The 15,139-nt window shown below is 41.3% G+C and overlaps 1 protein-coding gene across 2 annotated transcripts in view; it reads left to right on the forward strand.

Moving 5' to 3' along the window:
* The window catches only part of LOC137437459 (zinc finger protein 385D), a 952,094-nt gene that overhangs the window by 195,892 nt on the left and 741,063 nt on the right, over window positions 1-15,139 (forward strand). The window contains exon 1 of one of the 2 annotated variants that reach the window (XM_068131812.2): window positions 7,489-7,610. The exons of the other annotated variant lie outside the window; for it this stretch is intronic. The gene's annotated coding sequence lies outside the window, so the exon portion shown is untranslated. Of the gene's footprint in view, window positions 1-7,488; window positions 7,611-15,139 lie in introns of those variants that run through there. 2 annotated transcript variants of the gene reach the window in all.

Genomic DNA, 15,139 nt, shown 5'->3' on the forward strand with positions numbered 1-15,139 from the left:
TATTTAACAAGAAAAGATAAACTATCTGGCAAACCGACAGAACACTGTAATATCATGTTGTCTTTTAATGCATTAGTCTCAGCAAGATTGAAACTTGAGTTTACCCTTTCCAACGAGGCTGGAAATTTTCAAAACTTTATTGATATTTGGTGTGTCGGTGGTTTTTGTGAGGTTGAAGTAAACGAATTGAAAATACTGTTATGTGATGCTGATTTTGTTTCTTTTATTTGATGATCATTGGGTGGTTCTTCCTTTTGTTGGCATTATTGATTTGATTGTAAAACATGTATATTTTTACTTTTTGTATTTTTGTAATAAAAGGACTCAAAAGTCAAAGTCTCTCTCTTTCTCTCTGTCTCTCTCTCTCTCTCTCTCTCTCTCTCTCGCTCTCGCTCTCGCTCTCGCTCTCGCTCTCGCTCTCGCTCTCTCTCTCTCTCTCTCCCTCTCGCTCTCTCGCTCTTGCTCTCTCGCTCTTGCTCTCTTGCTCTTGCTCTCTCGCTCTTGCTCTCTCGCTCTTGCTCTCTCGCTCTCTCTCGCTCTCTCGCTCTCTCCCTCTCGCTCTTGCTCTCTCGCTCTTGCTCTCTCACTCTTGCTCTCGCTCTCTCACTCTTGCTCTCGCTCTCTCGCTCTCTCGCTCTCTCTCACTCTCTTAATCTTTTTCTGCCCCCCCCCCCCTCTCTCATCATTAACTTTGATGTTACATACTTTGTTTGGCACTTTCAAAAATCATCCTACAGTAAGTCCTCTCTTAACGTTGTAGATACGTTCTTGCAAAGTGCGACTTTAACTGAAATGACTTCAAGCTAATCCAATTTCCTCATAACAATTAATGTAAATAGGAGAGAGTTGGGTTACAGCAGAAAATCTTTTATCGTCAGATAAAATACATTATTTACACATCGAGTACAAGTTTTAAATAATTTTTAACAAATAATGGAATATCATCATCTCTCATTGATTTTTTCTCATCATCTCATTGATTTTTTCTCATCATCTCTCATTGATTTTTTATCATCATCTCTCATTGAGTTTTTTTCTCATCATCTCTAGTTGCTTCAAACCTTTATTGGTTAGCTAATCTCCGTGTGATTACAGAAGTCGTGTGACATCGGCTATTTCCACCTCATCAAAACTTGTTTTCTTGGCTAAGCCAAGGATAACTTTCTTCATAGTGGAGCCAACATCATTAAATCCTTTCAAGCCATCGACACATTCAGGCCACAATTTCCTCCACACACCATTAATGCACACATGGGTAACTTCAGTCTGCGATTCACTGATGTTATCAATGCACTTGAGGATGTTACAATCAGTTGAACATATAAACATGTGGCAGCTCGTCACCTGTCAAACACCTGAGATTGGAGAGGGTGACGCAACCACCGATGTTATCGATGCACAGTAGGTGTATACAAGGACTATCCTGTGGTACTCTATGTGGGCTTATACACCGATATTTACGGTACCAGTATGGTGTATAGTATAGCTTGATTGAAACGAGGAAAACCATTACTTTGGGACCAAATTAGAGGTTTTAAGATGTTTTGATGCACATGAGCTCGCGATAGATATCTACTGTACAGACATTCCAGGAACGATGTAAACGAGTGTTCACTAATAGATCAGCGATGTAGTAACGAAACAATGTTAACTGGGATGATGTTAAGCGAGGACTTACTGCAATCGATTCTCGATGTCGCCATGAAATAAATGAGGCTTGTAGATTTAAACAGTCAACCCTTCTTTGTGCCACATGTTTACAATTTAAATTTGTCTCTGCTGATCATATTTTAAAATAGAGTTCATCGAACCCCTTACCCCACACAGTGTTGAGGTATATAATTCAATTTACATGAAATAATGATTTTAAAGGTCGTAAAAAAAAATTCGAGAAGTTTACCACCGTCGATGCATTGTTATTGATTATATAGACACCATCTTATTTAACCCGACCATGCGACCAAGTACTGATAAACGGAAGGATTTTGGAAGCAATAAGAAGGTGATTTGTGGTCGAATAAGAAGAAGACGAATAAGAAGGCGGAAGCCTCTCCTCAGTGAAAGACACATGAAAGCCCGCTTGGAGTTTGCAAAAAAGCACCGAAACGACTCTCAGACTGTGAGAAACAAGATTGAAACGATTGAAACCCTGTGGGTTGATGAAACCAAGATTGAACTGTTTGACTTCCGTCTGGCCACTCTGCCATAAAGCCCAGATCGATGGAGTGTTGCAGTGATGGTTGTCCTTCTGGAAGTTTCTCTCATCTCCACACAGGATCTCTGGAGCTCAGCCAGAGTGACCATCGGGTTCTTGGTCACCTCCATTACCAAGGCCCTTCTCCCCCGATTGCTCAGTTTCGCCGGGTGGCCAGCTCTAGGAAGAGTCCTGGTTGTTCCAAACTTCTTCCATTTAAGACTTATGGAGGCCACTGTGCTCTTGGGAACCTTCAATGCAGCAGAGATTTTTTTTGTAGGCTTCCCCAGATCTGTGCCTCGACACAATCCTGTCTCTGAGCTCTGCAGGGAGTTCCTTTGACCTCATGGCTTGGCTTTTGCTCTGATATGCATCGTCAGCTGTGAGACCTTAAATAGACAGGTGTGTGCCTTTCCAAATCATGTCCAATCAATTGAATTTACCACAGGTGGATTCCAATCAAGGTGTAGAAACATCTCAAAGATGATCAAGAGAAATGGGAAGCACCTGAGCTAAATTTCAAGTGTCATAGGAAAGCGTATGAATACTTGTATCAATGTGATATTTCAGTTTTTTTATTTTTAATAAATTTGCAAAACTTTCTAAAATCCTGTTTTCTCTTTGTCATTATGGGGTATTGAGTGTAGATTGATGAGGGAAAAAATGAATTTAAACGATTTCAGCATAAGGTTGAAACATAACAATGTGAAAAAAGTGAAGGGGTCTGAATACTTTCTGAATGCACTGTATCTGCAGACACTCTACATGGCACAGTGCTGTTTCCGGTCTGAATTACCCAAGCCTCTCTAGTTTATATGGTCAAGGTCACCTTTATACTTTCTTCCACTGTGGCTGTCAATCTGATATTCTCATCTGTATATAAACTGTTTTCTGCTATGAGTTTGTATCCTGGCTCTTCAATTTACATTTTACAGATTATACTATTCTCACTTAACCTGGTACATTAGGCCTCTCTCTCTCTCTCTCTCCCTACCTGTATTGCTTGCTGCTACCAGGATATAGGTTGCTTTATATCTGGGTCACCATTTAAAAACATGCCAATCAATCCTATCACAGCTTTCTTCAATGTCCTTGTTCAATCACACTTGCGCACTGTGTGGCCCTGTCAGAAGGAAGCGCTATCACAAATTAAAGGCCCACCAACAACACGGAGGGCTGTCTGTTCAGTAAACTGACCCTAAACATGATAGTTGGACTGTGCACAAAGCAATCAGTTTTTTTTTATCAGAGATTGTACGACACAGTCAACAAAGCAGATGAAACAATGCTCGGATGTAAATAGAAGAAACTGAAAGAAAACTGTTTTGGAATTAATAATGATACAACAACAGGCATTTTAAGGCCATTTTCCCTGCTAGAGCAGGGGTTAGCCTTGCGGTCCCCATGACAATCTTCTCCATTTTGCCCTATTTTCTGCATCTCTCCTTGTTAACCCCCTTGCCCGCATTTCTTCTTCCACCATCTTTAGCCAAGTCTTTCTCGGTCTTCCCCATCCTCTACTTCTTTCCACATTCATTTCCATCACTCTTCTCAACCAGTCACTTTCATCCTTCCTCAACACATGACCAAACCATCTCAACCCGTTCCTCTTCACAGCATCCATCACAGGCTCTATTCCCATCATCTTTCGCAATTCATCATTTGTCTTCCTCTCTCTCAACGATACTCCGCACATCCACCGAACCATTCGCATTTCCACCCTTTCCAGCCTTCGTTGCTGCTCCACGTTCATTACCCATGTCTCGCTCCCATAAATCATAACACTTCTCACACATGCAGCATACACCTTTCCCTTCAGCTTGAACGACATCAGGAATTAATAATGATAAGGAATCAATAATCATCTATCATATACAGCACAAGGCATGGGGGTAGTATATGTTGTGCTGATGCGGGCTGGGGCCATGGTTGTGCCACTGATGCAATGCCCTCTGCTGGTTAGGGCAGAAATATGGCCAGGATGTGGGCAGTATCTCACCTACTCTTCACGAAGGATACCACAGGATCTTTAATGTCCACCATCTAATGCCAGCAGATGTGACACCCAGTTTAACGTCCAGCCAAGGGACGGCACACACATTGATGTATCACCCTGCCTGTGAAACACCGGGGTTACAGTTTATAGCTGTGTCGGGATTGAAACCCAGGCTCGACAGCTTAGGCCATCCTACTATCCTGCCAGCCATCCAGGCTAGACAAGTGCCTGTACCCCTTGATTTATCATAATATGTTATTTTACCCCCTGTCAAAAATGACTTAAAATTAGATTAGATTCAGAAAGCTTATTTAAGTACTTTGAAAAAAAATAAAAATAAAAATACTTTGAGTATCTTAGAAAAAAAAATTTGAAAAAAAAAAAAACTGAAAAAATTACTTTGAGACTATTTCTTCATATAATATTGAATCGGCCAACGTGTTTTCATACCACCAGATTTGTGGTTTTGTACCCCCAGGAGGTATAGGTACTCCTGGTTAAGAACCATTGCTGTCGACCATTCAGGCAACCCAGGATTTAACAATGATCAACAGCAAAATGAATCGTATCTCACTGAAAATTTAGAAACATCACACTTTCAATCTCATCAAACACTTTCAAAAAGTGTGCAGAAAATATACATACAGAGTGAATCCATGGTCATGTCGTTAAGGCAGTCAAATTACATCAAGTACTTTCCAAACTACTTATCTCGCTGGCTGCCCCTTTGGTTTGGAGGGAAATGCAATCTTCGAAAGAGATGCTTTGCAACTTTGCATCGAGGCCTGCTCAGAGCTCCATGCTCCAAGATAATATAATGAAAAGAAACATCATTTGGGATTACTAAAGTACAACAACGCCATAGAACATGTTTTTTCTCTTTTGAAAACAGTGATTGCAGTCTGTTGTGTGAAGTTGGGAAATTAATATCTTGGGCTAAAAAGGAAACAGATTTTTGTTCTTGCATGGAGCTCTGCTTTCCACCAAGGCCCCATTGCTCCCCATTTCCAAAAGGTGCATTTATGGACGGCAATGGATTAAGTCAACTGGACTGATTGGGTCAACAGGACCAACCACCGTGAGATTCAAGGATAACCTGAGGTTTTGGATGTCAACCCTTGCTTCGACAAGGCCTGAAACGTTATCTTCTCCTGATTCCTACGGCGGTTAGAATAATAAGTCGATCAACGTCCTGTTGATTTCATCGATTCATCTAGATTCTTGACCGACACGAGCCTTCACCAACAAGACTACCTCTTCATTCTGAATTTATGCAAAGACTATACACTTGTTGATCAAAGTGTTCATCCTCTTACATATTTTCAAGTGTTTAAATTGTCTAAGTATTTTTAATTAATTTAATTTTTAAAGTATTTTAATTATTTAATTATTTCAAGTATTTTTCATACTAGTACACCAGCAGACTCCGGGACGGCAGAAAGGGTCATTCATCTTTGGGGTATATAGATTACAGTCTATATATGGGTGGGTCTCAAGAACATTGGGTGTGTGTTCATTTCCCAAGTTTCTTGTGAAGAGATCTCCAAGTGGTTTAAGCATTTGAGCAAGCACTCCATTCAAAACCTTTAAGGAATGGCTGGCTTGGCAAGCGCTAGCTAGCTGCTTGGTAAGGGAGCACAACCCGAGCTTCTCCCTTTCAGTTTCGTATGAAACAGCAGGAGCGAGTTTCAAAGGTTCGCTCTGAAAAATGCCACGGTAGCGGCAGAAAGGGCCATGTTATTAACCTAACATTTGTGGGTTATATAGAATACAGTAGATCTTCGCTCAGTTCTGTAAGTAAACCTTACTTCACGGATGTTGGGATTCCTCCAAATTTCTTCATTTAGAGTTATAAAGAGCATTAGCAACTGTTTAAAAAGCCAAGCATACGTGTTTGTGGTTTATAATATTTTTACTTCCTGTAGAAGCCGTTGCTCCCCCAGAAACGCCATTATAACGAAAAGCTATTTATACACATTATCACTGCAGGAAAAACGCCTTGGGGAAGTGGGACATTATTAGTATTAATATTGTTTTGTAATAACATTAACAATATGCGATTATCATTAATTTTGTTATTAAAAGCGTCTTTGGAAAAACGCCACGATAAATCTTCTTTGGAAATACGCCACGATAAAGCTAATTTAACATTTATATACACCTCAACGTGCAACCCCATTGACGGCAATGGCGGGCAAACTCGTTCGGGGGGAGAAACCCCCTTGGGGAGGGGGGCAAATGAATGCACTACAACCTTTATTGTGTAACCCTTCGTCATCCTGTCAAGTTTGGTTGAGATTGGATAAGTAACGACGGTGTATTGGCATCAAAAATTCATCAGACAGACAGACACAAATGGCGTATTTTAGTATGATTGTGCATTTGTACGTTATTCTTTCATGGCCGAACTGTAGCACCTAGAGCCCCCAAATATTTTGGGTGTAGTTACTCCAGAATCTGGGCAAGATTTTAAGCGACTGACTGTACGTTGGCCTTGACCTCCATTTTGAGGTCACTATGAAGTGTATATTGGGATGTGGGGTCAGGCTGTGCTGCCGCCATCTTGCAGGCCAAAGGAAACCACCATGAGGCGAATAACTCCACAAACCACCATGAGGCCAATAACTCCACAGCTTTTAAATATCCAACACGTCACAAAACCCCCACCAGGAAAAGCCCTCCCAGCCAGACAGCGTCGGTTACCCGTGGCTCTCGCAACCCGCAAACGCATCAACGGGTAGCCCCTTCTCGTGGAGGAATATTTTGAGATACCAGGTTGGAAATCCATCTTTAATAAGCAAATTAATTCAAAGGACAATGGTTCAAGTCTTGCTGATTTCATGTAATGTCAATTTGAAAAGAAGGTAACAATGTAACATTTATTATTTTCCATTCGGCTTTGGATTACCTTTTATGTGATTGTTTCGATGGCCTTGGTTTACATGCTCCAAAATAATTTTCGGTATCAAATACTGCAATCACCTATTGTTAAAAGCATTGAGCTTGAATTGTTGATCAGTGGGCTTTGTCCTTTATAGAAAAAAGAGAAGTATATCTAGGCCAAGGCGATTATGGCTTCTTCGTAGCCCACCATCAGGAAATGAAGGGGAACCGTTGTTTGGTTTCTGGCTTAGCTGTTTGAGTGGCTTTCCGGGAGGGATGCTGTTGGCATTGGAAGAAATATAGTGCGGTATGGTTTGGGGATAAGAATCAGGGGAGGGAAAGCTGCATTGGAATGTGGGTCACATTAGGGGTGGGGCCTGCAACCCAAAAACCGCTTGGATATTGGCACACTTGCACAGTCGAGCAGCTGACGTCAACCGAGCACGGATTGTCAACTTTGGACGTTTTGTTAGGTGAAATAAACCTACCTGCGGACTTTCAACATGACTTCCATCACAGGGTAGCTCGTACAAGGAGGTACGCCGCACAGAATTTCAAGGTTCCTTTGGTTAATCCTGACTAATTGCCAACTTTTCATGCTTTGTGCAATTGAGAGTTGTAAAGCATGCTCGGTCTTGTGGATCAAGCCAATTTTGGATAAAAAAATAAGTTGGGATGCTCTTTGAATATATAACATTACAGTTACAAGCTTTTTATAACTTTTCTGCCATCTGTGTTTCAGTATCCTATTAAAAGACTGCTTTATTTGTTAAAAATGGCTGAAGCATTTGGACGTTTTCAACTGGAATGCATCTGTAAGCCGTCTTCAAGTACAGCGGCTGTGAGATAAGTGAGCGATATCTTGTTAGTACACTCTGGAGACAATGCTCATCAATTGTGTCCTCCCCTTGGGTTGCTTTGTTTGAAGTGATGTCAAGACGGTTCTTATGTGACACGTTTCGCATATGTTTTTAAAACCGAGGAGCCTCGAGTAGGCAAATGGCTTGGTGTAGTAGCAAATTCAATGTCAGTCGTGTCATCAATTGTGTCCTCCCCTTGGGTTGCTTTGCTTGAAGTGATGTCAAGACGGTTCTTATGTGACACGTTTCGCATATGTCTTTAAAACCGAGGAGCCTCGAGTAGGCAAATGGCTTGGTGTAGTAGCAAATTCAATGTCAGTAGTGTCATCAATTGTGTCCTCCCCTTGGGTTGCTTTGCTTGAAGTGATGTCAAGACGGTTCTTATGTGACACGTTTCGCATATGTCTCTAAAACCGAGGAGCCTCGAGTAGGCAAATGGCTTGGTGTAGTAGCAAATTCAATGTCAGTAGTGTCATCAATTGTGTCCTCCCCTTGGGTTGCTTTGCTTGAAGTGATGTCAAGACGGTTCTTATGTGACTCGTTTCGCATATGTCTTTAAAACCGAGGAGCCTCGAGTAGGCAAATGGCTTGGTGTAGTCGCAAATTCAATGTCAGTATAGTGTCATCACTTGGTCAAGATGAGTCACACATTGCAAATGCTGCTTCATAATTATTTTACAATTCATGAAACGTGAATCGAAAACGGTCCATGGTAAAACCATCTCGTGACTGCGGTTCACGAGGATTGCAAATCTGCTTGCATTTGCGCTCAGAGAGGAGAGGGAGAGAGAGTCTCTGGGATGGCATATGGGAATAATGTTTACGCGATGATGTAGAGCAGATGAAACGCTATTTTCAGGCAACTTTTGCAAGGGGTGTGAGCACACTTTTGGCAGCAATGAAATGAAAACATGGATGTAATGAAAAATATGGAGTGTGCCTTGATTTTAATCGACAAGAATACGTATGCAGAGAATAATCCTGAAATCACTTGCGGAACAAATTTGTGGCTTTTTTGTTCGGAGTTAGAGTTTGAGCACCTGTCCAATGATGCTATTACTCCCAATGGCACAATCTCGTGTACAATATGTTTAGTCATTCCGTCCCCATCTCCTTTATGTAATATGCATTATAGTCCTTTTATGTAAAGAATAATCGAGCTCATCCAAGAGTTGGAATGGAAATGTTGGAGATTTCCTCTTGGAAATGCAACCCAGCTGGACAGATTCATCTACAATGCCTTATCTGGCCATTTTATTACTTGCAAAATCGAAGATCTTTCAAGCATATTGGTCAGTCGCGTTTGTGGTTCTGTCTATCTGTCTGTCTGTCTGTCTGATTGTCTGTTTGTTTGTCACCGGCCTACAGGTCACAATTCCAAACCGATCGTCACGAAACTTCACCAAGTTGTATAGGTCGTCCCAATTGAGAAGCCTATTGTTTTTGGCGTCAAAAGGTCAAAAGGTCAACATAGGCCAAAGGTCACCAACTTTGCCAAATTTCTAAAATCCTCTCCATTTTCATCCGATTGATTTGAAATTTGAAGAGAACTTGCATATCTGGTCACTGAATTCAACTACAAATTATATTTTAGGTGAATATAGGCCAAAAGGTCAACATAGGCCGAATTTCTAAAATCACCAATTTTCATTTGATTGACTTGAAATTCTAAGAGGATTTACATATATGGTCACAGAATTCAACCACCAACCATTTTTGATGTCAACATAGGCCAAAAGGTCAACATAGGCCAAGTTTTTAAAATCCTCAATTTTCATCCGATTGACTTGAAAATTGAACAGCATTTGCACATTGAGTCACTAAATAGGGAAACGAACTATTTTTGAGGTCAAAAGGTCAAAGGTCAACTCAAGGTCAACCTTCCAAAATCATCATTTTTCATCTGAAAAATCGTCACTTTTCTTCCTGTTGACCCGAGCTTTGATCAAGATTGTCAATTTTAATCTTGATGAAATGGACAATTTGCTGTATCAATGGAATTTTTTTTCTTGGGGTGGGGGCGGATTTTGCAAGTATCGTGCTCTGCATGACGTCTTCTTGTTTGTTGTTTGGGCTGACATGGTGGCTAAGAGGAAGCTCATCCTTCGATCTGTCGCTGGATCGCGACACCTGGACAGACATTAAACAGTCATCCTAGTGCTTCGTAGGCACGAGCACTTCAGATTATCCATCTCGGATGGATAATAATCCTCTCTTTCCCTGTACCTTACAAGGAATGAGTAAGACATTAGGTCCATCAAGCTTGCACAATGGTTGCCAACCTATGATTCTTTGTCTGTTGCTCTATCCTTTCGAAATGCCTCACAGGAGGTTCTCCCACAGAAGTTCTCAACAGCCAGTCCTCTACTAACTGTCTATATCTCCAGGCACACCTATTTGTTGTTCACCATTAAAGTTCAGATGGCCGACACTTGTCCTGGGAGTAACGGTCGCAATCGTGGTCGTAAAACATTTCCTGTTGTGAATGTACTTCAGATTGTGCAGGACAGTTGACTTCATGAAATACATTGAAATGGCTGCGCCGTTCTTATAGTGTGTACAATGAGTGAGACGTGCTTGGAATGACACTAAGTTTGTGTTCCGTGATGAAGTGTTCACTTCCACAATAGCGTAATGTTATGGAGTGGCGATGCCTTGTGCTGAGGAAAGCATGGACAGTGTGCAATGATGTTGCGATTTACATCTGCGCTTCTCAAGTCTCCATGGAGTTCGCGGGAAGCAAACACAGTGTTGAACAAAGAACTGCTAACATACCATTTCCCTTTGCCAATTTCCCCCGAGAGACTGGTGATAAAACATTGAACCCATGATATACTTTTCATCCTAATTCCATAGACATGCAGTTATTTTCAATAAACATGGAACTCGATGTTCTTTACTGTTGGCCTCCCTGACCGAGCCGTTGAAATGCTGTTTTCCCTTCAGTTCCAGAATCAGAGTCCAAATTGTAACTTCGTTTTTAGTGGAGATTTGTAACCACCGAGGCCTGTGTATGAATCTGTTTGGCTATTTCACTGCATTGCTCCTTGGGGTTTTGTGCTACAGGGTGGCGATAATGTGAATGAAACCACGGTTTATTTGCTCATTCAATCGGCGCATAGCACCTGGCTGAAAGTGAGAAAGGAGAAACACGAGCCAGGTAGCTTAAGGACAGAAAACGCAAGGATTGGTACTTCGTGGACAAGTGCACCATTTTTCTTTTTCACCGAAGCACCAGATGGGATTATGCATGAAAAAAAGGTCATGGTCCAAAAATAGGATAGCAGGAGGGTCCCATTATGACATCATCATCTTTTTATTACTCGTACCTTACAAAAGAAACAAAATGGTGACATTTTAAATTGATGAGTTGGTTTTTGAAGTCGAGGTGATATAATCCAAATGTCGATATCATTTACATTAAATCCTCTAAACGGATCCATTCGGTGATGTTATGTCATTGTGACGTCGTCGTCAAACTAAAATACGCAATGTGGTGTCTGTCTGTCTATCTGTCTGATGATTTTTGACCGCGATACATTCGGTCCATACTTATCTAATATCAACCAAACTTGACAGGAGGACTAAGGGTCACACAATGAAGGTTGTAGCGAATTAATTTGCCCCCCTCCCCGAGGGTATTTTCCCGCCACTGGGAATGTGTGTTGAGGTGTATATCCGTGTTAAGATAGCTTTAATGTGGCGTTTTTCCAAGGGTCACTTCTAATACCAAAACCAATGATAATATCGTAATATTAATGCTATTACAAAACAATATTAATACTAATAATAACCTCCACAACGGGTTTTTCCTCCTTGGATAAAGGCCATGTTAACATGTCGTCATTAACGTGTTAACTTGTCGTGTAACATGCCGACACCCTTTCAGAAGTGTCTTTAATTACATTTTATAATTCGGAACTTAGAATGGTGAAGCAAGGTCTGATCTTTTCAATGACCTAATCTAACATAATTAATAGTAATAATAATTGGCAAGAATAATAAGGACGAGAACTGCCACTTTATAACTGCGAGCAGTGATGACCGGTTTCGACTAATGAAAATAAATATATATGAAAGAAATATAATATAATGGAAATCCTTTCGAAATAAATCGAATGCTAATTTTACTGCTAATTTCATACAACATCCACACACACACACACACACACACACACACACACACACACACACACACACACACACACACACACACACACACACACACCACACACACACACACCAGATACACACACACACACACCAGGCACACACACACATCCAGACACACACACACACACACACACAGCCAGACACACACACACACACACACACACACACACACACACACACACACACACACACACACACACACACACACACACATCCAGACACACACACACACACACACACACACACACACACACACACATCCAGACACACACACAGATACACACACATCCAGACACATCCACAACACACACACACACACACACACACACACACACACACACACATCCAGACACACACACACACACATACACACACATCCAGACACATCCACAACACACAAACACACATCCAGACACATCCACAACACACACACACACACACACACATCCAGACACATCCACAACACACACACATATCCAGACACATCCACAACACACACACACACACACACACACACACACACACACACACACACACACACACACACACACACACACACACATCCAGACACATCCACAACACACACATATCCAGACACATCCACAACACACGCACACATCCAGACACATCCACAACACACACACACACATCCAGACACATCCAAAACACACACACACATCCAGACACACACACACACACACACACACACACACACACACACACACACACACATCCAGGCACATCCACAACACACACATCCAGACACATCCACAACACACACACATATCCAGACACATCCACAACACACACACACACACACATCCAGACACATCCACAACACACACATATCCAGACACATCCACAACACACGCACACATCCAGACACATCCACAACACACACACACATCCAGACACATCCACAATACACACACACACACACACACACACATCCAGACACACACACACACACACACACACACACACACACACACACACACACACACATCCAGACACATCCACAACACACACACACACACATCCAGACACATCCACAACACACACATATCCAGACACATCCACAACACACACACACACACACACATCCAGACACACACACACACACACACACACACACACACACACACACACACACACACACACACATACACACAAACACATCCATACACACACATTCACACACACACATTCACACACACACATTCACACACATTCACACACACACACACACACACACACACACACACACACACACACACACACACACACACAAACACATCCATACACATTCACACACGCACACACACACACACATCCACACAGGCTTGCTTGGGAGTTCTCCATATAAAATGCATACGTAGTCATATTTTCATCAAAAATAGTCGGAATTTTGCCAAATTTGTTTTGGTTGAGTGTAAGCTGTATACCCGAGGGTCTGCCAAATATGAAATCAGAATTTAATTCGAAGTCGAAATGAGCCCGTGATGTCGCTCCGTGCACAGCCTGCACGCCGTGTAGTGTGTTAATTAATTAATTCTGCACTCTCGATCTGAGGTAACCCGACAATATTTTATCCGATTTTCGCAGGGTTTGCGGTGGTCTATTATTCAACGGTCTTAGAGACTACCAAATCCGAAAGCCGAATTTAATTCCGAGTTGAAATGAGCCCGTACGGCCAGCTTGCACGAATCGCGCCAAGTAAAAATTAAGGCTTGACCCTCAGCAAAGGCGCGATTTCTTTATTTGATAATAACTTTAAAATTATACAAATCCCACAAACTTCCAACTTACCTTATTCTTCTCCTCGTGTTCTTATCTCTCGAAATCACCAAGGGTATGCGAAGCTGCGATGCATGAAACCAATCCGTTACATGACCTGAGACAAAAAAGTGTTGCGTTTCTTCTTCTTTCAACAATAACGACTTCTAGCTTCCAGACCGTACAACCAATCATGTTGAAATTTTAAACACTTATTCCCCTTGATGAGAGCTACATTACATTAAAGTTTCAAGTCGATCAATGCAGCGGTTCAAGAGATTGAAGCTTTTTAAGATTTACATTCAATTATTAATTGCGGCCAAACCATGTGACTTATCGAAATTTCTCAAGTAACTTTTTAACATCCGCACATGGGGAACGTTTGTGTAAAGTTTCCACTCTATATCTTCAAAAATTAGGGAGGAGATAGGATTTAAAGTTTATGCTTAAAAACGTCACAACTCCTAAACGATGCGACGTACAACGTCATCATGTGTGGGAACTTTTTGTTCATCATGGGCATGCGATTCTGCATGCAAAGTCTGGGCTGGATCTGTTCAGCCGTTGCGGAGAAAAGGGATTTTAGTGTTTTTCATGAAAAGCAATATGGCAGCCGAACCATGTGATGTGTGACGTCGAAAATTTTTGCATTCTGAATTTTTTTTCACTAAGGTCATGTAAAAAAAAAAATCATATTCGTGGCATCAAGGGGTCTATTTGTCGAATTATAACTTTGTGACTTTAGCACTTTTAATATCCTAAATAAACGTATTTTTTGTCCCATTGCAGAGTTGTTTAGAATGAACCATGACTCAATTTTTTCCATTGACCCGTTTCGGAGATATAGAGGGGCAAAATTGAAGGTGTTTTCCAATATCGCGCCCATACCACGTTACCTATGACGTCATACTTAGCAGTAAAACATTCTACATGCCTAGCCAATCACTTGGTGAAAATTTTGTGTCAATCTGACCAACGGTTGCTGAGAACATTCATTTTCAAGTTTCGGAAGTGAAAATATGGCAGAAGAATAATAATAAAAATTATAGGAATAATAATAGGTATTCCTTTGCATTTCATGCAGAGGAAACCTAATAACAACATGGACCCCCTGCCACTCCCATAGTGAGCGGGTGTACTAGTCTCTTAAATTGTCTTATAAAAACACAAATGAACTGTAGAATTTTCATTTCTAAATGATGTAATAGGATTTTAACTCTTTATGTTTTTGTGGCCAAGGATACTTCATTTGAACTG

The sequence above is a fragment of the Myxine glutinosa genome, chromosome 1 (assembly GCF_964187855.1).
Source record: "Myxine glutinosa chromosome 1, kmMyxGlut1.1, whole genome shotgun sequence".
NCBI classification, from domain to species: domain Eukaryota; kingdom Metazoa; phylum Chordata; class Myxini; order Myxiniformes; family Myxinidae; genus Myxine; species Myxine glutinosa.